The following is a 26,129-nucleotide window of genomic DNA, read 5'->3' on the forward strand; positions in this document are numbered from 1 at the left end:
AGAAAATCATTTTAAAAGAGTTTGGGTGCTTGAAGTAAGGGTTGATTGGCTGAACCAAAGTCAGTAGCAAAATGTTCGTAGGTTTGGGTGCTCAGTTCCAAGTCGGTTAACCAAACTGATCAATTCGGTTGCCTGAGGCCATTTTGAATGTGATCGTTCAAGCACTCGAGTAGTTGAAAATGAACCTAACACAAGTTCGGGTGCCTAAGGGAGATACGCTCAAATTAGGTTTGAGTGCCCGAACACAAAGTCAACATATTGACTTGTTCGATCACCTGAGCTGTTTTACAAGGCTTGGGTTCGGTCTCCTGAACCCACTCAACCTTTTCAATTTAAGTCCATTTTTGCTTCAATTGATTCCCCTGATTATGTAAGTGATATGGGGACTGATTAGTGCATATGTCTTGGGACCTAAGGTCTTTTCAAGTACGCTAAAAAAACCTAGCGTCGGTCGACCAAAGGGTGCCCTAAGGTCATTCACTCCCGAAGGTAAATCTACGACATTTTTAAGCATACCTACCTATCATGGATGATGAAAATTATTACAAGCCATATGAGTATACAGTCCATAATAAAATTACATCTCATAATGAAGAAAATGAATAATAAATACAAATACAACATATATTTCTTCATTTTTGTACTTGATCACCACACGCCATTATGATATATCTTTCAGTCCGAATACATGTGCACAGTGAACCTGGATGCAAGCCTTAGTACAACCATCAGTACCAAGAGTATTTGTCACAATCAAAAGGAGTGACCTATAAGGTCAACAATCTCCCCCTTTTTGATGATGACAAATACTTTTTGCAAAAGTGGGTACAGCCAAGAAAGACTTCCCCCTGACTTTATACATAAAGACAATTAAAGCCCAATGTACACAATTTAAATTTATTGTTGTACCCAATTTTACCTCTTCTCCCCCTTTTGGCAACAGCAAAAAGGGCTAAGAAATATAGCATGAGGGTAAAAGAACATAATTAGATACAAGAGGTATATTGGGAAGATTTTTAAAAAAATTTGGCAGCATGCCATTTGAAAATGGATCATTCCCAATCATAACTTTGTACCTATATGACCTATTTTGAGTTTTAGATTAACAGTTTATCCATAACTACCAACTCAAACAGTCCAGTATGATCAAGAATTATTACTTTTAGCCAAAAAGATAACATAATCATATAATGCACAATGAATGACAAAGTATGAAGTATAGCAATTTGATCACACAAACTATATAACTGGTCATTGAAATGATTTAAATACCATGAAAAAAAGGTTAGGCCATAAGCATACACAAACCATTTCAATTTAAACATATCATAAGACCCGTGAAAGATTTGAGTTAAAGGCACACGACATATGATACCAAAAAGAAGGTTTGAGCATAAACACAGTTTAATTAGTTTGCATGCATTTTTATGTGAAGTTACCTAACCAATTATGCAATTTTATAACATATATATGTATATAGTAATAAATATATCCCCCTTTGATATTTGCAAAAAGTATTGGGGGGTGCTTGCTAAAAAATAAACTTTAATATAAAACAAGCAAGTACAAATTTTCTGGTTTGTCAATGAAGCACATACTAAAATATAACTAGAAAACCACAACCATAATGATCCTAAAAATTTAACAATCACATGCAAGATTATATGGCAAATCAAATGACTTTGGAAAATTAACATATTTCAACGTGAGATTTTCAATAGAATATTTCATTCAAACCCATGCCACACTTGATTCAATAACAAATCTAAGTTAAAAGTATTTGAGAGCATAATAAGATGAGAATTTTAATTTAAGATAGCCCCCCTGTCAATTTGAGTTATAGCTTAGATGCAATAAATAGCTTATACCAGATAGAGAATTATTTCATTATGCCTAGTTGTATAAGTCATCATTTTAAAACTTTTAACATAACTACACTGGATATTAGCTGATTTATTTCAAACATGACAATCAGTTTAGTCTCCCTAGAACCTTTAAAATGCATCAGAGAATATATATTAAGGCATGAAAAAAAGCATATATCTGAGAACAATCCATATCTCAATACATAGCTTTAAGAGCTGGATATGATGTTCAAGATTCGTAGAAGAGCCTCAATATTCAAAATTCAAAGCATGATGCAAATGAGTTCTTTTATGATCTTTTCGTAGGTATAGAGCTTAGCTTCTCTAACTATGTGATGACTATGCAAGGATGAAAGTATGATATTTCTATTTAAGTTTTCACTCATCCTTTCAAAAATATTTTAACATTTTTATTATCATAATCATCTTTGTACAAAATTTTATTTTGTGAAAAATCTACCAAAATTTCGGCAGCATTCCATCTGTACATTGGCTATGTTCCCATAAAACTTGTACCTGATAATGGGTTGTTTTCAATAGACAAATCATATAAAGCAAGCAACAACCTCATATCCATAACTAGCATGCAAATATATCACTGCATCCGCCATCCAATAGATGATATGAACAATAACTGACAATGGATAGTTATGAGATTAGTGCAAAGTTGTTCTCACAAAGGCATATAGACATATAAGCATAAATAAAAATTGAGAGCATTTTAATATTTATAGATATGAAAGATAAATGCTCCCCCTCAATTATGCACTCGACTCATTTAATGCCTTTTTCTTTTTCTTTTTTCAAATCATTTATCCAAGAGATCTGGACTTTTAATGATATATGCTTGAGTTCTTAGGCTTAATGGATCAAAAAGTCACAATGAATATTTTTTTGAGAGTTCTAAACCTATATTTGCCTATTTTCTTATGATTTACAATACTTGAGAGCCCTAAGTTCAAATGCCTTGTCTTTCTCATCGTCCATGCATAGGTTTCTCAGTTATTGCCTTTTCATATATGTTGAAACCAATTGCAATCATATTAGCCATTTAACTTAATTCACAAAGTTGATGCTTTAAAGGATTTAATTTAATGTTTGAGAGCTTATGAAAGGAATTTTGGATTAATACTCTTGAAAAATCAAAATTTATGTTATGTCCAAACAATTTAGATAAAGGGCAACTAGAAGAGTATGAATTTTGGAACACTTCTCTTTGGTGATTGGAAAGTATCCTTTTCGTATGATCATATAGAGGAGCAAGGATACAAACTAATGAGAGGATGGATCTTTACCTGATGTGATCGTGGTATGGTAAAGATTTCCTGTGGAGGATACGGTGAACCACAATTAGAAGATTTTTATTTTTTTTAAGCACAAAAGGGAATATTTTGGTTAATCAGTGAAACTAGAATCCCTCAGTGGTTGCCTCTAATTTTGATTATGGAAAGATGTCTTTAAGTAAGCACTAGTTAGAATAGGGAATAATGATCATCAGTGCTTAAGCCTAGAGTGATGACTAAACTATGGTTAAGGCTTTTATATTCAAAAATGAGTTTGTGTTTAAATGATATATATCGAGATGGATTCCCTAAAGCTCAAATATGTACAATGGGCAAGTTATGCTTAACTTAAAATTTGTATACTCAAATATGAATTAAGCATTGAGAATAATATGCCAGACACAGTTGCCTTGTTCATTTAAAAGTGGATTTTATTTGAGTATGCTATAGCCGATGTTTTCATACTTTATCCAATTATTGTGATATAAATGAATTAAGTTCAAATTGGATCTCTTGTTTGAATTTGCATATTTGCTTGAATTTCTAATGATCTAGTATTCAATATAGTGTATAGCGAATGCATCTACTAAGATTTTTCATTTTAAGCACCAACCACTTTCCAAACCTATAGTCATCACTACCCCCTATAGTTAATCCTATGCACTAAGGAAGAATTTGATAATTATGTAATTTCAATGTGAATATGATCTTCCTTTGGTCTTAAGGGGTTTGCTTTCATGATTGCCCACATCATTTCTTTTTCTAACCCTCTGGCTCTTTTGAATGAGAAAGTAAATAGATTGTGCCCTTTTCTTTTATAATGTAAGTAGGTTTTGTAAATACATGAAAGGTTATGCTTACAATTCTTATGATTACTTGCTGAGGCATGATAGTGGGAATTATATGATAATCCTAAATCCTTTTTGAAAATATTTTTCTTTAATCTCTAAAGATTTATTATGATTATTCTTTTCATTTATAACTTTGAGTGTAGCTCTAGAATAATCATCCATTTCTTCTTCTAAGTAGATAATTTTTAAGATCTTCTTAATCTTTCTCTTTTCTAAGATGGCATAATAATCTTTATTTTTCCTAAATGCTTTGCCATGCTTTTATTTTCCTTTTTCAAAATGAATTTTTGCTTAGATAACTTCGCTATAAATTTATTCATTTTCAATAAAGTTTTATCTAGCTTTTCATACGAGGGCATGCTTTCATTTATCACTTCAGCACATGATTCATCATAAGTTATATCATAGTTGTTATATGAATCATTGCATGCAATTTCAACATTATTATCACAGGGAATATTAGATGATTCATCATATGACACAACATAGCATTCAGCATACGAATGATCACATGCATCATCAATAGAATTATCATGGTATTTAACAGATGATTCAGCATTTGACATATCACAACAGTTAATGTAAGAATCATCAATTGAGTTTGAGTTAGAATCACATACCTTTACTTCTGTTCATGCAATTGCCCTATTATTTACCACCTCTTGAGTGGTGGTCTCATTCCCTTGGGATTCTCCATATTTCCTTAAAGCTCATCCCAACTATCCTTTGCATTGCTACACGCCATAATCTCACACAAAATATTAGAATCTAAAGCATGCAGTAAGGTATTCATAGCATCAAAGTTTACCTACACTACTTTTCAATCATGATCATTTAATTCATATTCATATTTAGGAACATTAGTACAACTAGTGGATTTCACAAGCACACTATCACCTTGATCAATGACTTTCCAGAATTTCCAACTCAAAGCTTTCACATACACAGTCAATCTAAATTTCCATATAGCATAGTTATCACCATAGAGTGTTGGTGGGTGTGTGACCAATCTTTCCTCACATGAAGGGGATGTACTAACACAAGCCATCATGATCTTTTACTAAATGACATTTAAGTCTAAGTTATGAGGCTCTTATACCAATTGTTAGCTTTAGTGCAACCCCAAGAGGGCGGCGGGGTGATTTGGGAATTTAAAAATTATTACCTAGGTTAATCGATTTAACAGCAATATTACACAACCTAGGGTCAGTCTATGAATCAAAAAATAAACATACATGTGCAGTAAAAGTAAAGTACGAAAAAGTAAACAATACACGCAATATGTTATCGAGGTTCGACCAAATTGCCTACGTTCTCGCCTTGGCTACACCAGCACAAGAATTCCTCTACGACTCACTTAAAGGGTGAAGCGACATCGATTACAACTAGGTCAATTCAAGGGGCTGACCTCAACCAACACGCGTTACCAGGATGGCGCACCTAGCTTTCCTGACCGGGTCTAAACCAGTTTGGGGCTATTCAACAGGGCTAGTCTCCCTCTTCAGGTCCATGCCTGGAATAAAACAACTGATATGAAAATTAAATGCATTTCTTCACAAGCATATATGTACACCAGTATAGCTCAAGTAATATTGCAAGCACGAATGATATGTAATTATGTTCAGTGCTCTACTGTGTGCTAAACACTCAATTAAGTAAGATAATCAATCAAGACCTAGAGTGTGTATCTAAGCCAGATTTGAAACACTATAGTTGAATATCACAATATCAAATCAAAGTTTCAAATATGCTAGCTAGATGATTCAAAAAAACTCAACAAGATACTTCCAATGTACTAAGCACAAGGAGTATTTGAATGCAAACTTTGAAAATGATTTTTGCACACAAAAAATATAGGTTTAGGTGTCTTGCAATGAAAATGCAAGAACCACAACCTTCTAAGTCTTCCCACACAAGATTTATCAAATAAAATCAGTGGAAGAACTTAAGGCTATAGTCTCAAATAAAATCAATTGAACAATATACCAAATGAGAGTACTAGCTAGTAAGATTGAGCACAATCAGTTTAGAAATACTCATGACACTTAAAAGATTAAGAAAAATGGAGTGTGTGAGTGATTGGGAGTAGTATAGGCTAAAGTTCATCCCAGTTGAGCTTCAACTTTTATCATATGAGTATGTATTAAGTTTTTATTGTACTCACTAGTTTTGTGTAGAAGCACTTTTGAGTTATTACAGAAATTGTAATCTCCATTTTGTATAGAAGGTTTAGGTTTTGAACCGGAATTGAGGAGGAAGCTACGCCTCATGTAAGCATCAGGTTGTAAGGGAAGCTCCGTCCCAGTTAAAGGAGTGGATTATTTAGTGGAATTCTTGAGTGGGTTATCAAGGCGAGGATGTAGGTTGGGGTAGGCCGAACTTCGTAAAATTGAGTTTGCATCTCTCTTACCCTTATATCTATTTAAATTTCACGTAATCATATTGTGTATGTGTTGATTATTTGGTGCATGTTTGAATAATTAGGTAACATTGTATGCTTGATAAAGACACTTAAAATTACTCATTGGGTTGATTAATAAAAAAAAAATATGATTGAGGTTTTAATTGGTAGCTTGCAAGTTCGAAATTATCGTTTTCAAAATTAGAACCTAAAGGACTTATTTTTTAAAATACCCAATTCACCCCCCCTATTTGGATAACATTGTAATTCACATTTGGTATCAGAGCGGTTTACATAGACTTAACCGTTATTTTTGTAAAAGATCAAAATGACACACACCGGTGTAACCCTATTTGGTGAGGGACACTCGTCCACTAGACCACCAATTTTTTGCAACGTAAATTACACCTACTGGAAACGTAGGATGAGTATATGTCTTTTGAATGTTGATTGGAAAGTATGGAAAATAGTTTCTAAGGGAAACCATGCTCCTATGAAAGTTGTTGATAAAGTAAATGTACCCAAGATTGAAGATGAGTACACCGAAGATGATTGGAAATCTATTCAAATTAATGCTGCTACAATGAACCTTCTATACTATGCACTTTATGTTAATGAGTTTAATAGGGTGATAGCCTGTAAAACTGCTAAAGAGATCTGGGAAAAATTAGAAGTAACATATGAAGGCACTAAGGAAGTAAAAGATAGTAGGATAGATATGCTTACTAGTGAATATGAAGCATTTAAAATGACTACTAATAAATCTATTCAATCCATGTACACTAGATTTACACACATCACAAATTCATTAAATGCTCTTAGTAAATCTTACCTTACTTATGAGTTGATCAGGAATATCCTTAGGGGACTACCTCCAGTTTGGGAAGTTAAAGCCACTGCAATTGTAGAAGGAATAAATCTGAAAGAGATGTCTGTTGATGAACTAATTGGATCGCTTATCACCTATGAGCTTGCAATAAATGAGAGGAAGAATGAGCAAATTAAAGAAAAGAAAGCTACAACACTTAAGGCATCGTCTAGCAGTTCTAGTGAAGGAAGTGACTCAGAATCAGAAGATGTTCTTGCTAGCAAAGAAGTTCGCAAAGTTTTTGAAGAAGAATGAGAAGTTTAATAGAAGATTCCGGAACTTGAAATTAGAAGGAGAAGAGTCTAGCAAGAGGAAACAGAAAGAAGATCCACCAACTTGTTACAATTGCCGAGAAGTTGGGCATATCAAGCTAGATTGTTCCCAACTAAAGAAAGTGTCCAAAAAGAAGAAGAAGGCACTAAAGGTTGGTTAGGATACTCACAGTACCAGTAGTTTATAATCTGAATCTAGTGATGGTTAGATTGCGAATCTTTGTCTGATGGCTCACGAAGATCACGAGGTACAATCCTTCTGCTTTGCTTCATCTTATTATTCCAGTGATTCAGAAAATGAAAATAGCATGTTTTTTTTATGATGAACCGCAATAGGAATATTTGTATACCCTTAAAATGCTTGATAAAATGAATAAGAAAAATTTTTATTTGAAATTAAAATTGAAATAATTTTTGAAGCTAGTAGAAAGTCAAAATGAATCTCATGCATCCCTAATGAGAGAGGATTTGAAAATTGAGGAGTTAGAAAGGAATTTGAAAGATAAATCTAAGATTATCTATAAATTTACAGAAGGACAAAATAATTTTGAAAACTGCTTAGAGCTTAAAGAAATTCTCTAGAAAAGGAAGGTCTTGGTTTTAATGGAAAGGAAAACCTAAAATAGAGACATCTTTACATGAGATATTTTGTAAAAGAGTCAAAATCTTATGTTCCAACTAAAGATTCTTATAGATATGTTATGTGTTTTAAATGTAAGAGGTTAGGTCACATAAAACTTTACTGTCCTTTTAAAAACAAAGATGTCAAAATTAAGAAAGTCTAGAAAGTCAAAGGAGAGTCTAGTATTAACCCCCATAGACCCAAGAAAATCTGGGTACCAAAAGTAGTTATCTGATTATGTCTTGCAGATGTTCCTGAGGTTGTCCTCTTCAAAGGACAAGTGGTATATGGATAGCGGATGCTTACGACATATGATAGGAGATAAAGCTAAATTTGCATCTATTATATTCAAAGATGGAGGATTCGTTACGTTTGATGATAGCTCAAAAGCTAAAATCATTAGAGTTGGTAAGGTTGATAAGGAACCCTCCCTTGTTATTGATAAAGTGTTATTAGTTGATGGATTGAAACATAACTTATTAAGCATAAGTCAACTATGTGATAAAGGTTATAAAGTTTCATTTGAACATGAAAAATGCACTGTAGAGAACAAATTGGAAAACAAAATATTATTTACTTCTGATCATTATGAAAATGTCTATACCACCAGTTTTGATAACTTAACTTCTCAACGTGTGACATGTTTCTTTGCTATGAATGAAATTAGTTGGGTTTGGCATAGGAGACTAGGACATGCAAACATAGACTTAATATCTAAACTAGTTAAGGGATTGCCTATGACAAAATTTTTGAAAGACGAAATTTGTGATGCATGTCAACTAGGAAAACAAGTAAGATCTAGTTTTAAGAAAAAGAAAGTAATCTCTACTACTACGCCACTATAAATGCTACACTTAGATTTATTTGGTCCAAACCCAATTTAGAATTTAGGAGAAAAATCATACGCATTTGTTATTGTTGATGATTATTCTAGATTCACATGGGTACTATTTTTAGGTCACAAAGATGAAGCGTGTGAACAATTTATTAAACCGTGCAAGAAAATTCAAAACGAAAAGGGATATACTATCACTAAAATTCGAAGTGATAGGGGTAGAGAATTTAAAAATCAAGGTATGGAAGAATACTTTGATTCAATAGGAATATCTCATAATTTTTCAGCTCCTAGAACATTACAACAGAATGGTGTAGTTGAAAGAAAGAATAGGTCTATACAAGAAATGGCCAGAACTATACTTAACGAACATAAACTACCTAAGTAGTTAATACCGTCTATTATGCTATAAATAGAGTCTTGATTAGACCAACCCTAAATAAGACTCCATATGAACTATGGAATGGGCATAGACCAAACATCTCATATTTTCATGTCTTTGACTGTAAATGCTTTGTACTTAAAGACAATGAACATTTAAGAAAGTTTGATGTGAAATCTGACGAAGGTATTTTTCTTGGATATGCCTTAGATAGTAAAGCCTACATAGTATATAATAAACAAACATTAACCATTGTAGAATCCATTCGCGTTATATTCAATGAATCCAACCCATTTGCTCAAAAGACTTATGAGGATGAAATTGAGATTAATAAGAAATTTAAAAAATTATCTATTGAAGATAATTCAGATAAGAACACTGAAGCTAAGGAAACATCCACTGAAGATATTCAAGTAGAAAAAGAGATTATTGAACCTCTTAGAGAATGGAAGTACATAAAGAATTATCCTCTAGATCAGATTATAGAAGAACCATCTCGTGGAGTAACTACACGATCCTCATTTAGAAATATGATTAGTCATTTTGCCTTCTTATCACAAGAAGAACCTAAGAATGTGAGTGAAGCAATTGAGGATGAATCTTGGATAATATCTATGCAAGAAGAATTAAATCAGCTTGAGAGAAATAAAGTCTAGACATTAGTTCCTAGACTTGAGGATAAGATAGTCATTGGAACAAAATGGATATATAAGAACAAGAAAGATGAAAATGGAATAGTTTTTAGAAATAAGGCAAGACTAGTAGCTTAGGGATATAACTAGGAGGAAGGAATAGATTTTGAGGAAACCTTCACACCTGTAACTAGAATGGAAGTCATTTAAATGCTTTTAGCTTATGCCACACTTAAGGATTTCATGTTGTATCAAATGGATGTCAAAAGCGCATTCTTAAATGGCTACATAAGTGAAGAAGTATAAGTAGAACAACCCCCAGGTTTTGAAAACCATGGGTATCCAAATCATGTTTATAGACTAACTAAAGCCTTGTATGGTTTAAAGCAAGCTTCTAGAGGTTGGTATGAAAGGTTAAGCTGTTTTCTACTGGAAAATGGATTTACTAGAGGAAAGATTGATTTAACACTCTTCATAAAAGCTAAAAATGAAAATTTGCTCCTAGTACAAGAGTACGTAGATGATATCATCTTCAGAGCAATAAATGAAGAGTTGTACAATGATTTTGCAAGTTGTATGCAAAATGAATGTGAGATGAGCATGATGGGTGAACTAAACTTCTTACTAGGACTTCAGATCAAACAAGAAAAACATAGAACTTTTATAAATCAATCGAAGTATATTAGAGACTTGCTCAAAAGTTTTAATATGGAAGATGGTAAAACTTTAGGAATGCCAATGAGCTCTTCTTTAAAATTAGATAAAGACGAACAAGGAATAATAGTAAATGTTAAGCTTTATCATGGGATGATTGGCAGCTTACTATATCTGACTGCCAGCAGGCCTGGCATGATGTTTAGCATATGCTTATGTGCAAGATTTCAGGTTGCACCTAAAGAGTCCCATCTATTAGTTGTCAAAATAATACTTATATGCCTGATTGGAACAATTGAACTTGGATTATGGTATCTTAAGTATACCTCATTTGAGATTATTAGCTATTCGGATGCAGATTTTGCTGGAAGTAAAGTAAATAGAAAATGTACTAGCGGCACATGTCATTTCCTAGGGCATTTGTTAGCTTAGTTTTCTAAGAAGAAAAATTTAGTTGCTCTTTCCATAGCTGAGGCAGAATATATATAGTGGCTAGAAGTTGATGTGCTCAAACATTGTACATGAAACAACAACATATGGATTTTGGAGTAGGAGTACACTATGACACAGTTCCTATAAGATGTGACAATATGAATGCAATAAACATCTCAAAGAACCCTATATCACATTCACAAACTAAACACATAGAAATTAGACATCATTTTCTTTATGATCATGTGCAAAAAGGAGATGTGACACTTGAGTTTATATGCACAGATGAACAATGAGTAGACATATTCACGAAACCACTACCGGAGGATAGGTTTATCCAAATTAGACGTGAATTAGGTCTGATGCATAGTTAAGAAGTTGCTTAGAATTACATTAGACTACATAATTAAGAGGGAGCAACTTACATTAACATTAACATGTGGTTAAACGTTTCACATTACATCTGGTATCACATTTGGCAATTTTTTCTCGCATTTGGTATTAAACTCAAAGCATGGTGATTACATGTTAAATTCTTTGTGTATACATGACACATGTTGATGCTCACATAAACCTTAAACATACATGGCTGATTTGATTATCCATGTATATGAAAATTGACACATTGTGTATGTTCACATTGAAATTTAATTCAACAACTAGCACGAGAGAGAAGTAAACTAAATAACACAGGGAGATATATTTCGCCGTACAATTTTGAAATATAAAGTTTGAATTTTTTTTTAGATATATTTCTGTCATAACATTTTTATATACCTTTTTGCCGATGTCAAAAAGGGAGAGAAAATAAAGAAAAAATGATAAAATGATTTTTGGGAGAAGTTTGTAAAATAAATTATAATTTATCATTTGTAAAAAGGGGGAGAATTCAGTATGCAAAAATTTTGTTTCCTTTATTTTGGAATAAAGGGGGAGAGATTATTTAAAAAGTCAAGAAGGGGAGAAGTTTTCTAGCAAAAAGATTGCATATTCTATAATGTGTATGAACTTCATTGTGTGTAAACTATACTGCTGAATTCTAAATTATGCATTATCTTAGGGAGAGCCTTGTTAGGCGTAACCCATTTTTGCTCATGTATTTGTCATCATAAAAAAGGAGGAGATTGTTGTCTCTATGAGTCCAATTTTGTTTTGATAATGACAAATCACTTGTTATTTGACCTGCACAATTGAGTTTGTAAATAGGATTATGATTTAGAATGCGCGAACGGTAATTTTTATGTGGAAGCCATGAGGAACCTAAAGCACATATTACTTGGCTCACTCCATGGAACTTGAAAAATAGAAGGATGAAGAAGCGAGCTTAAAGTTCATGATCCTCAATGGATAATTGGTATTTAGAATTGAATGCATTTACATATGTCATATGATATAATTCAAAACGCAAATACATTTTAGATAGACCTTAGAGCTTATGCATTGATGAAAAATTCATTTACATTAGTCTAGATTGAATAAATTTTTCGAGGCAAATTTTAGTGGCCTCGTCGACGAACCCTATGGCCTCGTCGAAGAACTCATGAAGGCCATTCGGTGATGAATAGTGTTGTCTCGTTGACAAAAAAAATACCGAGAGCCCTAGGAGTTCAAATAGTGCTTTCATCGATGAACTCATGGCTTCATTGACGAACTAGTGTTCTACACTCATCGACGAATGTACCAATTCATCAACGAAGATCAGGATGCTAAAATGTGATTCAACGCGGACATGGACGAAAACCATTATTTTTATTTGATCCAATGACCAGGATTAAATCTAGGGTCGAGAACACTTATAAAAGTAACCTAAAACCATAGTGCCTCACTTTTTGAAGATTCTTCGGAGCCTTGAACCTTTTACACATCTCTTGAGAGCATTGAACACACTGCTAAGTCCTTGCCTGCAATTTCAAAGCATTCACATCAAATCTGAGCTTGGGTTACGTTGATTTTCAGAAGGCATTCCAACGAATATTGTGCAAATAACTTGGCTATTGAGGTTTGGTGATCAAACTAATTGTTTGCTTATTCTTAAATTTTCTTTACAAACTTATTCCCAAATATTCTTATTTGAGAGAATGATCTTGAGTTATTAATTATACATGCATTTTGTGAAAGATCATTATTTGAGAAAAGTTATTGTTATGTTCAAATCTTTGAAAAACTATCAAGCTTATTATTTACTCAAAGATTTCATCTTAGCATAATTATTGTTTAAAGAAATTATCTGATTTAATATTCTAGAGAAAGTTTATTGACTAAGTATTTTGATAAAGACTAGTTTTTATCTCTACTAAAAATCCATTGTTTGAGTAATTTTTCTGAAGATCATCAATATGATTTGGATTTCTAAACTATACCAGCTATTCAAATAATTTTATAAAAATCATATAGTTGATTAGATCATTGGAGCATCTTTGTCCTACTTATTTTATATAACGATCATTCATCATTTATTTCAAGAAACATCATTGAATATCATACTCATACATTGAGCTTCAACTTTTATCATATGAGTATGTATTAGGTTTTTATTGTACTCACTAGCTATGTGTAGAAGGGTTTTTGAGTTATTGCAGAAATTGTAATCTCCATTTTGTATACACGGTTTGGGTTGTGAACAGGGATTGAAGAGGAAGCTACGCCTCTTGTAAGCAGCATGTTGTAAGGGAAGCTCCACCCCAGTTAAAGGAGCAGATTAAGGTGAGGACGTAGGCTGGGGTAGGCCAAACCTCGTAAAATTGAGTTTGCATCTCTCTTACGCTTATCTCTAATTAAATTCCACGTAATCATATTGTGTGTGTGTTGATCATTTGGTGCATGTTTGAATAATTGGGTAACATTAAATGCTTGATAAAGACACTTAAAATTACTCATTGGGTTGATTAATAAAAAAATTGATTGAGGTTTTAATTGGTAGCTTGCAAGTTCGAAATTATTGTTTTCAAAATTAGAACCTAAAGGACGTATTTTTTAAAATACCTAATTCACCCCCTTTTGGGATAACACCATAATTCACAATAAGCTTAGTGAAGCTGAATAGAGGTACACAATTGAAGAGAGGGAAATGCTAGTGATGATGCATTTTGTTAGGGTATAGTGGCATTACCTACTTGGGCCAAATTTTGTGGTGAAAATAGATGTCATGGTTTTTAGTGACTTCTTTAAAAAACCATATTATCACCTAAGTAGGCATTTTGGAAAGAATTCTTAGTGGAGTTTGATTTCTTATTTGAGCACAAGGTGGCGTGGATAAATCAAGTCATCGATGTACTGAGCAAGAAGACTGAGCTTATGAACTTGCAAATGGTAACACACCTTACGATAAGTAAGGATACCACGATGATCTAGGAGTGCGAAAAGGAGAACCTTGCCAAAGATCCAATTGCCCAAAACCTTGTAAAGTCAATGAAAAAGGGTGCCAATTCTAGTTAGAATATGGATTGCCGATGATACATGAAAATTGACTCTTTGTGCCTTGAGTTGGAGATCTAAAGAAGACACCACTGAGAGGGTGTTATGACATTATGTGGGTAGGTCATCGAGGATGACATCTTACTTTGGCATTGCTGAAATAGAGGTATTACTTGTCACAAATGCAAGATGATGTGGTTGAGTATACCTAAACCTATCTCACCTGCCAACAATACAAGGTAGAGCAAAAGAATATTGTAGGTCTTCTTAAGCCTTTACTAGTATAAACCAAACTGTGGGAAAGTGTCATACTAGACTTCATCGCCATCCTATTTAGAGTGGGAGATGCAAGGTCTATGAAAAGCAAGGTGTAGTCCAAAGAGTGGGGGGGGGGGGGTGAACTGGAGTTTAAAAATTTCTTTTAATTTCTTTGAAGACTTCTATTTAATTCTTTTAACCAATTCTTGACTTGTTTGTTTGATTTACCAATCACACAAGAACTTAGTTCTTTTAATCCACAATACTATTACTCAACCAAACAAGTAATCAACTAATAAATTAAACCATCCAATCAACCACAATGTTCAAACCAAACAACCAATTGATTTGCCAAGTATAAGTAATCTGCAGCACTATTAGATTGACGAAAACTTTGCAAGAATTAGAACTCTTTGAAGCACATTCGAATCAATATCAAACTTTAAACTATTCAACCACAATATATTAGATTCAATCTTTTAGCTTTTGTTGTTAGCCCTGGGTATATCAATTTGAATTAAGCGTTGTATATATGAAATTGATTTCTTTAATGCAATTCACAACTCCAATCCCAAATAACTTCAGAATTTAAATAACCTCTTGGTTAATTTTTATTTAGGTGTTAACCACCCAACATACTTCGTTTTGATGTTTTCACAAAGCTTTGATCAACCACCGTACTCCCTTTCCATTTCCGCAATCCCAAATCAAAATTAAACCTTAAGTTTATTTAACTTCCAAATTACGTAGTTTGTATGATTTAGATATTTAAAACATCCACACAAATGTATATGTACTGAAAATAAAAAGCGTATAAGGGAAAGAGAGAGTGAGAAAAGGATTTTTATGAGGTTTGGCTTATACCAAGCCTATGTCCTCGCCTTTGGAAAACCACCAAAGGATTCACTAAATTTGTTCCTTTAACGGGCGGAACAAACCTTTACAACACTCCTTGGTTAAGGCTAGAGATCGCCTTCTCCAAACGATGTCCCCTCGTTCGGTTACTCCTTAATTAGGCTAGAACTCGCCTCTCTAAGCAATATCCCCATGCTTAGCCAATGATCCAAACAATCCTTGGAATCTTCAATCTACAAGAAATACAACCAAAATTCATGTACAAGAATTTGCTCCTCAAAGAGCTGATTAGTACAACAGTTACAACACAATAATATACTTCAATAAAATTTTGAATATGGAATTCGGATTGAAGCTCTAGAGATTTATCACCATAGGATTCTTTCTATGAATGAAAGAATTGATAGTTGAAGCACAATCTCGGTGAGAAGATCAGCAAGACTTCAGTATATTTCATGCAAGTTTTCAGCAAGATGTGAGCAATAGAGTACTTTTAGAATTTCAAAATGCTTGAGAGAAATATGAGTGCTAAATTGATTTCTTGGTCTCTATGGGTGTTTAAACCAATGGAACTTGAGGGTATTTATAGATGTAGAAAGGTTTCTAGCTTGTTCCCCAAGTTTACTTCGAGTAGGGTCCAAGTTGTAAATTGGTTTGGGCTTCAAATAATTTAAATTTCAAAAATATGTCTGTTAAGAATTTTTAAACCTATTGCGAGCCAAGAGACTGTGCAGTCACTAGCAATTAGCTGTCGATGTATTACAACTACAAAATTCACAAACAGAGAAGTGGCACTCGCCTGTCCTCAGGTTGGCAATTGTCTGTCACCAGAATAACTCAGTTTTAAAAACACTCAGAAGGGTGGCAGTTGACTAGCTAGACATACCCAGTCGTCTCAATTTTCACTAGCAGTCGTCTGTCAGTTGGTTGACAGCCGTCTGTCAGGCTTCTTTCTCTTTGTTCAGGTTCTTTAAACTTGCCAGTCGTCTGTCCATAGAAAAACAATTGTTTGTCGACTGGAGTTTCCTAATTTAAAACAAATGTTTATCTCTCTCATCTTTGCTTGGAAAATTAACTTGTTTAACTTTGAAAAACATGTTCCAAGACTTGAACTAAAGTCTATAAGTCTATCTTTGCCTAATAAGCTTCAAAATGAAAAACAAATTTGAACCATTCTTGAAGTACTTACGAAGACTTATCCTAATGACTCATTTGACTTTTCGTTGCTTTGAGTTCTCTTTGTCTTCTTGGCTGAGCTTCAATTTGTCACTTATCTTGGATCTTTCAGACTTCTCTGAGCTTTATATATCACTTTATATGAGACTTTCCTTGTTCCTTGATCCTTGTGAGCTTTCATGCTAGGGTATTTGAAGTTTAAGTAAATCATCTTTGCCTGAAATAGTATCACTTGGAAATGCATTAGATAACCTTACTTTGTTATCATCAAAATCAAGAATTGTAAGCCTAGTTAGGCCAACAGTCTACACTTGTGGTCATAGAAATTGAAAGTTAAGGAGCTGTCCCAAGAGAGGGGGGGGGGGGCGGTTGTATTGGTTTATTTAAATTTCTTTTAATTTTTTCAATGAATTCTTAACTTCTTGTTGATTTAGCAATCACACAAAAACCTTGTTCCTTATTCAATCCACAACCATACAACTAAAAAAAACTTAATCAACCAATTAACCAATCAATTTACCAAGCACAAGTTAACGTATGAACTGCAAGCACTATCAAGATTGATTCAATGGTAGATTTTGAATATGAATGCTTTGCAAGATTCAGCACTCAAGGTAAAGATTGAGAATGTATGCTTGTTGATAAAAAGCCTTGTATTAATTGACTCATTCAAAAAATGAGTAGCTCGGAAGCTATCCCAAGTATAGGAGTTTAGTCGTGTAATATTCAACCAAAAGGCCAGATTGTCTCCTCAGGGAATGCAATTTAATCTCAAATTTTATGTATTTCCAATCGAAAATAAAAAGTCACCGAACGCAGTTCAGATTCAGGTTTTCTGGATTTTTGAGATTTCTTTTGATAAATTAAACAAACATGCAATTTAAACTCTAACCTAACACACACTGAATTAAATAACAAGAAATAGAAATCCTACGTTTAAAATTCCGAACCAAATAAGAATTGAAACACGCGAGAACATCAAGATAAAAACTAAAGACGATAACTTTAACACGTAATTAAAACACCCAATAATAAAAATCAATCAAACACAAACGCGAACAATAAAAACCAAACTTTTAAAAAAATTAAGAACTTAATTCAAAATTATGATTTTAACAACTAGGCAATAAGCTAAACACGCTAAAAATTCCAACTCTAATTAAACCGAAGTTAAAGTAAGCAGACGTCAACAAAATTTAAATCCTAATGAAGAATTTTTATTTTTATTTTTTTGTATTTCTTTTCTTTTCTTTTTTTTTCTTCAAGAAGCCAAATCGAACTTTAAGCAATAAAAAAAATAACTTAAGCAAAACTTAAATCTAATACTAGTATTAATTAAGAGAAGAAGGAATTTAAATAACTCAATAATAACACCCAAACAAGCTTCAAAAATTAAAACTTCCAATAAAATTCTACCCAAAAAAAAAAACAATTATTCAAGCAATTAAAAGCAAGAAAAAATAAAACTAAAAGAAAAGAGAAGAAAGAAGAAAGAAAGGAAGAGAAAGAGAGAGAGGGAGAGAGAGAGAGAGAGAGAGAGAGAGAGAGAGAGAGAGAGAGAGAGAGAGAGAGAGAGAGGGATCATGTTTTCTGGCCGCAGCTCTAATAGCAGGTCTTCATGGCAGCACTGAGCACAGTTGAGCAGGAGGTGGGCTTCTCGGGTGGCTGGAGCTGAGGCAGCAATAAAAACAACATCAGGTCATTGGGTAAAGTTGAGAAGAGAGTTGGAGGCTCGGGTTGGGAGCACAAGGAGTAGAGGCTGGCCCTATGGAGGAAGCCGCAGCAAGGTGGTTCGGTGTAGCAGCACAGTGGCCAGCAAGGCAGCAAGCAGGGGCTCGGGGTCTTCCTTCAGCACAGCAGTAGAAGCAACTTTGACCTTCAGGATGGAGAGACAGCTGCAAAGTTGAGAGAAAGAGTAGCAGCACCAACCCCGCAGAAGCTTCAGGAAGATAGCTGAGGGACCTCTCGGCAAGGCAGCACAGGAAAGCTCGGCTAGAGGAAGAGGAAGGGAGAGAAGAGGGAAGAGGAAAGAAGGTAAAAAAAAAAAAAAAAAGAGCCAAGAATAAGATAAAAGGAAGGAAGGAGAAGGAGAAGGAGAAGGAGAAGGAGAAGGAGGAAGAGGGGTCTCTGGTGCTGTTGGGAGAGTAGAAAGAAGAAAGAGTTGAGAAAGAATGGAGAGAAAGTAAGGGAAGAGAAAGGGAGAGAAGGTAGAAGGGAAGGAGAAGAGGGAGCATCCGTGGGCTGCTAGGAAGAGAAGGATATAAAGGGGGGAAAGAAGAGCCCTACCCGGCGAGACACCCGGACCTGGCTGCATGGCTGGGTCACATCAAATAAGTTTTTAATTAATTTTTTCCTTTTTTTTTTCCCCTTCTTTTTGTATTTCTTGGTAAACAAGGGTGATTTTGACCATCTGGAGCTTGTTTCACTCAAAGAGAAAAACAAATAAATTGTAGATAATCTTCTCATCTTTCTCCAGGATTTCGAATTGTCTCGATCAGAGCTTGGATGGGAAAATTATGCACATAATTACAAACTCGTACTAGTTTTAGCTCCCGAAAATTTTCCCGTGATAAAAAATGCCAAAAATTCATAAATTACTCAATAAAACCCAAATATTATAAATAGGATACCGTGTTAAAATATTGAGAGTAATTAGGCATTTAAGTAAAAATATATACCCCAATGCACAAATTAAAATGCCTAATTACGCAATTTAAGCGCGTAATCATTAACGGATTTGATTTAAACCCTATAGATAATAGAATTTAATTCTTAATGTGAAACACAACACTCTTTCCAAGAAAGTGGACTTTAAATCAATTAACGTACTCCCTTATGGTTTTCATAATTTGTATTGATCAACTAACGTACTTCCTTTCGATTTCCACAAATTCCCAAAAACAATTTAAGCTTTAGTTTATTTAATATCCAATCCATGTGGTGTATATGATCAGAAATTTAAATCATCCACGCAGTTAATATTCGCTAGAAATCAAAGAGAATAGAGTGACACCACATTTTTTATGAGGTTCGGTTTATCCCCAGCCTACGTCCTTGCCGTTGGCCAATACCAAAGGATTCCACTCTGCCATCCTTTTAGAGCTAAACAAACCTTTTACAAGTGATACCCCATGCTTAAACACTCCTTAAGTAGGCTAGAGCAATGCCTTTCCAAACGATACCCCACGCTCGGTCACTCCTTCAATAGGCTAGAGCAGTGCCCCTCCAAGTGATACCCCACACTTGGTCAACGATCCAACAACTTGGAGTCATCAAGAAACAAGAAACAAAAGATGTGCACATGAACCCTCTCACAAAGAGTAGATTAGTATAGTTTTAATCACTATGCACTTCAATAATTAAATATCAATATGAAATATAATGAAGCTCAAGAGAATTTATCACGGAGTTCCTTCTAGATGAGAATTAGCAACTCGGAACTTAGAGGTAGGATGGATAAGCTCTTCAGAAATTCAAAACTTCAGTTAAGCAAAGATTTGAGCAAGAGAGAGCAGCAAGAGCTTTCAGCTAACAAACAGATTTTTCAATTCTTTTGTTCTTGGTGTGTTATTTGATTTGCAAAACCATGTATTCTTAGGCTTAAAAAAGTGATTTCGTGTTGCCCAAGTTTACTTGAAGTATCTTCCAAGTTTTTAGAAAATTTGGGGCACAAACAACCTTTATTTGAAATTTAATACATTTAAAATTTCTAACCGTTAACAGTGTTAAAACGATTGAACTATTAGGTCCAGTCTTCTGATGTTCTTTAAAGCATTGAAAAATATAGTTTGGACATAGGGTCAGACGACTGAATTGTAGGGTCTGTCTTTTGAAGTCGTAGCTCAGATGATTGAATTGAGGGTTCAGTCTTCAGAGGGTATTTTGCCTGTTCTGTGTTTCAGCAAATAAATCTTCAGTTGACTAAACTAATTCTTCAGTCTTCTAAAGAAATTCTTTAGACATCTGAAGTAAAATTTCAGTTGTCATCTTTAGACTTCTGAGGGTACGCCTCAGTCGTTTGGGCAAACCAACTTCAGAATTTTCATTTTTTTTTTCAAAAATCTTTTTTTACTCTCTTGCTTTGATTTCTTATAAAACTTTTTTTGGGGTTGAAAATAAGGTCTCAAAGTCCATATTAAACCTTAGAAAAGTTTCAAAAATATTTCAAGAGATATTTAAGCAAGAAGTACTTACATAAAGACTTCTTAGGACATTAACATGCTAAACACTTAATTCTTCATGCTTGTCTTTCTTTGTGCTCTCTTGCTTTGTCTTTCTTTGGCTCTATCTTGTCTTCAAGTTTTAAAATACTTTAAACTTTTTAGCAAGTTCTCTTTATCATCCATACTCTCATAATCTTCAAGTTTTAAAAGATCATCTTTAAATTCATGCCTTGACTCTTTAAGCTTTATTTGTTCACCTTTCTTTGAAGTATAAGCTTTGAATGATCCTTATAAGCATTTCACTTTGTATTCACATACTTGAGTCCTGAAATATCATTACTTAACCAAATATGTTAAGTTCATCTTATTTGTTATCATCAAAATAAGATTTTATACCTTGTAAGGCCAACATAAATATTTTGAAGTACAGTACTTCTATACCCACACCAAAGTGCTATTTAATAGAGGATAGAACACAAATTTTTTTTTTAAACATATTGTGAAGTATTTGGGTGTTCCCCAATCCTACCTAGAGAAAGCTTCCATGTGGAAAAAGAAGAGGGCAGATATGGGAAGAAAATTGTTGCACATCAACATTGCTGACTTGGTGCTTGTTAAGCTCATTCTGGTACTATTACGTCACTATGTGGTTAAAATATGAGACTACTTCGTAAATATGAAGGACTAGTCCCCATCTTGGCTAAAGTCAAAAAGGAATCTTACAAGGTTGATCCTTTGACTTGAATAAGAGTGCATCCTATATTTCGTGCTAGTTGCCTCAAGCCATTCACCACTGGCACTGAAGATCCAAGTAGAATTCAGTCAGTTAGTGCACTAATGATGGCAGCACGACCTGACAGAAGAGAAGTTAAAGTCATCCTTGTCGATAAAGAGTTCAAATCATTAATAAAGAAGTGGTAAAAATTATTATTGACATGGAAAGGCCTTGGATATGAAGAAATCAAATGGAGTTTAGTGGAAGACATGCAAACATTCATGAACCAAGTTAAAGAGTACCTAACATCAAAGTCTATGAGGAAATTGACTGCATAAGTGAGCGAGTGTCACGAGCCAAGTTTGTTCAAGGAATTGTGCCTTCCTATGATCACTTTCCTTGCATTCATAAGATAGGTTATTGTTGGCCTAACAAGGTCTTTCAATCGGTTTTGGTGATAACAAACAAAGGACTATTTAACTTGGAAAGGTTGAGTTTTTGTGTTTCAGGAAATAAGGATCAAGTGTGATTCAAGAAAAGATCAAGTATGAATCAAGTGTGGGTCAACTTAATCAATGATCCAAGGAGAAACTAAGGCATTTGCAGATAAAGTTAGCTCAAGCAAATTTTTAAAGAAACTTCAAGAGCAACGAATGAGAAAGAATTCAAGCATGACACATAAAGGCTTAGGAAACAATTTGTAAGTATTTAAAAAGATAAAATATCGTTTGAAATATGTTGAGATTATGAGGACTTTAAGATATATTTAGGATTTTTGAAATAAGTCTTGTAAAAATCATAAGAGAGGAAATCATTTTTTAAAGAAAAATATTTTTTAAAACAGGTTCTTGGCAGATTAGATGACTGAATTTTTCAGTTTAGATGTCTAAAGTAGCAACTTCAGATGACTGAACTTCATGTTCAGACATCTGAAGAATTACTTCAGATGTCTGAAGATTAAGTGTAGACGTCTGAAGATTTTATGGATCAAAACAGAAACAGGCAGTAGCAATTCAGACATCTGAACTCGACACTTCAGATATCCAAACCTGGCACCTCAGACATCTGAACCCTCTCTTCAGATATCTGACCCTATGTCCAGTTCCTTTTTTAAAGGGTTTCAGGAACTTCAAACATCTGAACTCGAATCCTCAGACATCTGAACACTGTTCAATAGGAAAATTTTTAAAATTTAATATTTTAAAATATAGCCGTTTGAGCTCCAATTTTTCTAACAACTTGGGAAACTCTTTAAGGAAACTCTTGCAACAAGGAAACTTGTTTTGAAAGCCTATAAATACATGGTTTTTGTAAATCAAAAATATACCAAGCATTGAAAATATCTCAAGCTCTCTTGCTCTCAAAGTCTCACCTTGTTCAATCTCTTGCAATCTAAAAGTGCTATGATTCTGATATTTTTGCTCATCAATTCCTAAAGAAAGATTATTGATTTCTCATCTGGAGAAAAGGAATTTGGTGAAATCCTTGTTAAGCTTCAAAAGTGTATTTCTTTCTTGATATTTATCTTTTGAAGTACATAGTTTCAATTTGTACTAATTTGCTCTTTGTGTGAGCATCTCTTGTACACCAACTTTTTGATATCTCTCTTGTAGATTTTGGACGATTCCAGGCTATTGGATCGTTGACCAAACAAGGGTATATTGTTTGGAGAAGGCAGAATCTAACCTTGGCTAAGGAGTGATTGTAAACAGGCGTTGTTCCACCCGGTAACAGAACTACTGTAGTGGGACCCTTCGGTGTTTTGCCAAGGGCGAGGACATAGGCTGTGTTGAAGCCGAACCTCATAAAAACCTTGTGTCTTTCTCTCTTCTTTACTTTCTATTTTCTGTACTTGCTGTTGTTGTGTGATTTAAAGTGGAGGTTGCAGGTTTTAAAAGTTAGACATAAACAAAGACTCTTGATATTTAGAAAGTACGTTTTGATTAACCGTTTGTAGAAACCCAAGGGGGAGTACGTCGGTTAATCTGCGAAAATCTTGATCAAGAGAAGTGCATACGAAGAGGTTACTCAAAGAAGGTGGTAAACAATCACAAGGAAATTGACAAAAGTTCTAATATTCTTGGTTGAGTGGTTGAATTGTTTTGGTTTCATTGATTGGCTTGTGAATTTAAATTTCAGTATTTTCAAGTGTGATTATCAGTTATTAATTTTATTTTTTTGGTATCATAAGTAAAAGCTCAAAAATTATTAAAATAAAAAAGAATCCAATTCACCCTCCCTCTTGGAAAGCTATTCCTAATTTCAGTTATCATCATGTAAATACTAGGATAGGTTTTATTTCTTTGAAAGTATTTATGTTCTAGTGTAAAATGAGAGTATGATCCCTTGAACAATTTGATGTTTCTTAGTGTTAGAGCTACAATAGAATATAAAGCTATTGAATGGAAGGTACGTGTTCATTGGCCTTGTAAAACTCACTAGTATTTTGCAAACGTGTTTAGCATACTTGCCTTTCTTGCTAAACACAATTGTTGCTTATGAAGGTATTTGTTAATGAATTATGTTGCTTCAATGTTTACCACTTGCTTTTGTGAATTGTTTATTGTTTATGCTTACTTTACATTTAACTACTATTGAAGTGCAGTTATGGTAAGAGCAATCTTTTGCTAACTAGTTAAGTAAGAGTGCTTTAGTTAGTGTTGTACGACCCTTCGCAAGATGTGAAATACTCGACCTGTGACACCCTAGCATAGTGTAGTCTCAGGAATGGCTAAAGCTTTTGCATGGGCACTAAGGTAGGAAGATGAACATGGTCGGTGATCATCATAGTGGTTGGTTGTTAGATTAATCCTTTGTCATACCTTAAAGAGGCATGTGAGGAGAAAGTTAGTGGGCTAGCTGCTCGTGAAGACGTACTATGATGAATAACATTAGTGTTAATGTTATATGTTTCAGGTTTGAATTGACCAAAAGATATATAGGATAGGAGATGCAACCTTATGTTGCATGACTTTGGCTGATGCGAGCCTCTAATCAACCAAAAGAAAAATAAAAAATAATAATGAGCAGATGCAACACACAAGTTTCTTGACTTCAAATATGAATAGAATGGTACAAATATTAAAGAGAGTTATGCGATTATTTGTAATCACGAGTATATTTGTAGGTTTATGTTTATTAAATTACTTTTTAAATGAAAAAAATATTTTCAATAGAAATTCATAAAAATATGACGATATTTTTGGATTATAATGGACAATAAAAATGCAATCGAACACTTAACTAAACTATTGAAATAAAAAACCTCCTATCTCTCTCCACTTAAATATCAATGTTTAATCTTAATTGTGACGCTATAGGCCTACAACCCAAGACCCAAATCACGACATCTAATTGGGAAAATCTTTTGTTTACCGATTGACTATATTATGATCTCAAAACATATCAATATATTTTTATTAATTTATAAAACATTGATTAAATTTATTATGGTGAAAGTTATTTTTGAAGGAGATATCAAGTGGCAAAGTGATTACATCAATTATTGTCAAGGAAAAGAATTTAGAGTAGTCTTAAGATTACCAACTCATTTGTGTTTCTAGCACATAATATTCTTTCACCAGCTAAGGCAATAATAGATGCATCAGTCTTCAAACTTAAGGAAAATTCTTAAGCTGAGTATTAAAAAATTCTTAAAGTACTTTGCTCTTGTAAAAGTATTGCCAAGTCAAGTGATATTGGTCGATCAAGACATCCACCAGTAATCAATATTCAATCCCAATTGTAAAGTTTAATTCCAAAACTCAAATCACAACATCTAATAAAAAAATTATTATGTTTATTGATTGACTATACATTATTATTGAAATATATGAACGTCTTTCTGTTAATTTGTAAAATACTAATTAACTTAATAATGGCGAAAATAATTTTCGAAAGGTGATACCAAGTGGTAGAATGATTACATCAATTATTGTGGAGGAAAAGAATTTTGAGTAGTCTTAGATTAGGACGTCATTTGTGTTTCCAGCAAATAATAAGCTTTTCACCCGTTAAAGGCAATAATACACATGCATTAGTCTTCATGCTTAAGGAAAATTCTAAAGTTGAGTGTAAAAAAATTTCTATAAAATTTCTATCGTACTTGGCCAAGTCAAGAGACACTGGTCAATCAACGCTCGCACAGATTCTTTGAACTTTCTTATCAAATGATCTTAGCTGGAGATTGCGAAGTTCCTACATTATATAAAAGAAAATGGGTAGTAAAAGAACATTATATGGAGTCATGGCCATGAATCATAACGAGGATAAATAGCACCAAAGCTAACGTAGAAATCATAAAATATTGAAGCTCAAACAAGAAGAAGATCCATAGTGTGTAAGAATTGATATGCATTTAAATATGTTATAAAGAGAAAACGAAGAACTCTTTAAACAAATTAGAAGTGGCAAAACGAGTCGAAACCCGACGGGTGATTCGTGACCTGCTT

This window comes from Malania oleifera, chromosome 4, assembly GCF_029873635.1.
Source record: "Malania oleifera isolate guangnan ecotype guangnan chromosome 4, ASM2987363v1, whole genome shotgun sequence".
In the NCBI taxonomy this organism is placed as follows: Eukaryota; Viridiplantae; Streptophyta; class Magnoliopsida; order Santalales; family Ximeniaceae; genus Malania; species Malania oleifera.